This window comes from Zingiber officinale, chromosome 6A (genome assembly GCF_018446385.1).
Source record: "Zingiber officinale cultivar Zhangliang chromosome 6A, Zo_v1.1, whole genome shotgun sequence".
NCBI lineage: Eukaryota > Viridiplantae > Streptophyta > Magnoliopsida > Zingiberales > Zingiberaceae > Zingiber > Zingiber officinale.
In genome coordinates this window covers 116,625,465-116,629,533 of record NC_055997.1, presented here as the reverse complement: position 1 = coordinate 116,629,533, position 4,069 = coordinate 116,625,465, and positions in this window count along the sequence as shown.

Below are 4,069 nucleotides of genomic sequence, written 5' to 3'. Positions count from 1 at the left end.
ACAGCCCCAACAACCGAATTCCATCCCGAAGCCACAGAAAGCTCCCCCCAAACGAGCATCGTTGAAGAGGGAGAGACTTCGGAAGAAAGCAACTCGACAGGGGGAGAATCAACTGCCAAAAAGGTAAGTCAGGTATGGCATTCTGAACAATTGGCACAATCAATTGAAAAGTTGCCTGAAAATTTTTACGAATAAAAAATTCAATCATCGAAAAAGTTTTTCGGTTTACCAATATTATCGAAAGAATTTTTCGAATTACAAAATGTTTTGATGAAAAATTCTTGCAAACTAGAAATATTATCGAAAGAGTTTCTCGAATTGCAAAAAGTTTTGACGAAAGATTCTTGCGAATTACAAATTATTTTGTCAAAAGAATTTTTCAAATCATAAATATTGCCAAAACATTCTTGCAAGTTACAAAATATTTTGTCGAATGAATCTGCAAATTAGAAAAATTGTCAAACGAATTTTTACCAATTATTTTGTCAATACAATTTCTTGCATGTTTAATATTTGTTGCTTTAAAGTTGAAAGAAATAGCATGTCGATTAAAGTATCTCGACAAACTATTAACAGATATTAACATGATACAATTCTTCGCATGTTCAAATTTTCTTACTTCAAATTTGAGAAATTATAATAAGTTAAAATGGAAATTTAAAACCTTCTGATAAAAGCATAAAAAAATGATGAAATAAAATTAAAAATAAACACATAGATTTTTTATTATTTCTACATGTTCCAAAAAAAAATTTTATGCATAAAGTTTTCTACTAAGAAAATTCATAATTTTTATGACGAAAACTTAGAAATTTTTCAAAAGTTATTTTTAACTTAGAAATTTTCTCTGATATTTTAATTGCTTTTGTAGAAATTATTACAAAATTTTTAAAGTTCTCAAAATTTTCTAAAAGTTCTTAATGACTTAGAAATTTTTTTTGAAATCTTCTTTGACTTAGAAATATTGTCCAGAAAATCAGTGAAATAGATCTTTATAAAGTTTCTATGTGTCAAACCTTAGATTTCTCTTGCAACCCTAATTTTTTATGTGATCAAAGGGGGAGAAAAAAAGGTATAAGTCTAGGGGGAGGTAGAAATTGAAAAATTAAAAATGGAATTTAATTTTTTCTATCTTGTTGAAAAATTAAAATGTTTTATTTTTATATCTATTTGTGTCCCTAGCTTAACTTGGGTTGATCACATTAAAAAGGAGGAGATTGTTGGAACCCCAAGATTGTTTTGGTGTGATCAACAAGTTAAGTTAGGTCCTGTGTTATTTTAACCTTGTATCTAAGTATGCAGGAGCTTAGGAGCACAAGTACTCGAGCGGAAGACGCGACTAGCGAGAAGGACGACACGAGGAGAGAGCCGACGGGCTCGGTGCGTCCGAGGGACGAGGTGCCGCGGAAGAGTACCCCGGTGGACGAGAAGGAAGTGTGCACTGGTTGTGAGGGACGAGAAGCCGGAGCGGAAGATTGCTCGGGGAGCAAGAGATGCAGCTAGCGAGAAGGTCGGCACGGGAGAGAGCCGACGGGCTCGGTGCGACTGAGGGATGAAGACTGCGGACAAGTACGTTGGCGGATGAGAAGGAACCATGCAACGACTCCGAGGGACGAGGAGCCGGAGCGGAAGCCTGCTCGAGAAGACCGGAAGTTGGGTTCGGGTGAGCCCATTTCCGGATGGCAGAGATCACCCAAGTAAGCGGATCCGGAGCAAAAGACCCGGACCGAGGCGGGACTGAAACGGAGCAGAGGTCCCGGACAAAAAAGTCAACCAGAGTTGACTTTCGGGGTTCGGGGCACTCGGACCCCTTCCGGGCGCCCGGACCAGCCTTTTGACCTTGATCGAGTTTTAACTCGATCTGATCGTTGGGGGATAAAGTTTATCCCCCCCAGGGCACCCGGAACCCTTTGGGGCGCCCCGACTAAGACTATATGTTAGAGTGTATACTAAAAACCTAGCTTTTGGTATAAATATTTATCTAGAAATAAGAATCACATTGGTCAAATGTCTACATTTATGATAAATGTAGTTGCTCAATTAATTTATATTGTAGATAACATGGTGTGTGGTGTCACACACAGAAGATCATGTTATTGGTTCCTTATAAATTATAAACAGTAACTCACGACCATTGGAAGGTCGTAGTGTAATTAGGTATTAGTTTATCTTAACTATATAATTACACTAGTACACTTAGAGTGTATTGAGTAGGACCATTTGAGGTCGTTCCTTTTATAATGACTTTATGAAGGAACAAAGACCTCAGTTATTATGGAAGTGTGTGCTCTTAATCCTAATATAATAACAAGCACATATATTTGATATTTATTTCTTTAATTTATCAATAGGTGAGATTTAGTTCGATGAATCAATAAGCCCAGATAAGTTGGAAATGATATCACTTATAGTGTGTGTGTTGATTATAGAAGGAAGCTGTCCTAGTAATCTAGGTTGAGAATGTCCCAGAGGAGCTCAAGGATTGTCATGTTAAACCCTGCAGTGGACTTAGTCGACGTGATGATGAAGTTGAGTGGTACTACTCTTGGGCTAGATATTAATTAAGTGAGTTGTCGGTAACTTACTTAATTGGTGGACATTGTTATCTTAAACAGGAGACTAACACTCATAATAAGAAGGAGCCCAATGTAATTTGGGATTGGTCGGTAGTTCAATAATAATTCTCTAGTGGAATGAATTATTGATAAAATTAATTGTGTGTTCGGGGCGAACACGGATGTAATTTTATCGGGAGACCAAAACAATTCCTCCTCTCGGTCCCTATCGTAGCCTCTTAATTATAAGTCTTACCCACCTTATCTCATCTTACCAGATCCTATAGGGGCATGAGCTAGCTTGGAGACCAAGCTAGGGTCGGCCGTGTTTTGGTTCATGGGTGAATTAGTGGCGACCACAGCTTGAACTCAAGCAGGTGGCTGGCCACATAAAATAAAATGAATTTTATTTTTAAAATTTCTCTTATGTGGATAACATGATTTAAAAGAGAGTTTAAAAATTTAAATCTTTCCTTTTATAAGATTCTACAAAAGATTAAGAGAAGAGTTAAATCTCTTTCCTTATTTGTAGATTAAAAGGTTGATTTTAATTTTGGTAAAAACCTTCCTTTTAATCATGTTCATGTTTAAAAGAGTTTTAAAATTAAATATCTCTTTTTATAGCTTCTACATGAAGATTATTAAAGATATATTTTATTTTAAAATTTTTTTAGAAAGAAATTGAACTTTAATTTTTCACATGTTTAAAAGAAATATAAAATTTCCTTTTTATTGACCATCACGAAGGGAAAAATTATTAGAGAAAATTTTTATAGAATTTCCGGAAACAAATTAGGAAAGTTTTAATTCTTGATTGAATTAAATTTTCTTTGCTTGGTTTAAAGTGGCCAGCTATTGATGAGAGAAAAATTTTTAATTAAATAAATTTTCCTTATCAATGGCAAAAAATTAAGGAAATTTTATTTAAATTTCCTTATTTGCAAGGCCAAGGATTATAAAAGAGGTGGAGGGAGGTGAAGAACTATTATTTTTCCTCTCTCTTTTTCTTTCTTGGTGTGGTGACCATCCTCTCTTAACACTAATTTTCCTATTTGGTCCAAAAGACCTTATTAAAATTTAGAAATCTTTAGAAAAATTAGAGATTTTAGAGTATTTTATGGAATTTTGGAGGTCGTTTGGTATTTTCAAAGAAAGAAGTTGTGACAAAAAAATGTTGAAGCCGGGTTTTGAACCCAAGACCCCGGACCCGAATCCGGACTTAGCCAACCAACTGGTCTGGAAACGTTTTGTTAATAATAAATGAGATGAAATGTATATGATGTAGAACATGGTAATGGAGAATAATAAGAAGGAAATTAAGTTGTAGAAGTTGGGTTTCGAACCGAGCTCCTCGGCCCGAGCAGAACTCGGCCCGACCAACCGAGCTGTGCTCGATTTGTTAACTAGATAGGAGAACAAATATATTTAAGCATAAGTTGGAATATTTAAAATAAATTGGAAAAAAAAGGTGCGCGGCTAAGGGATTCGAACCCGAGACCCTCAGGAATGTTTCT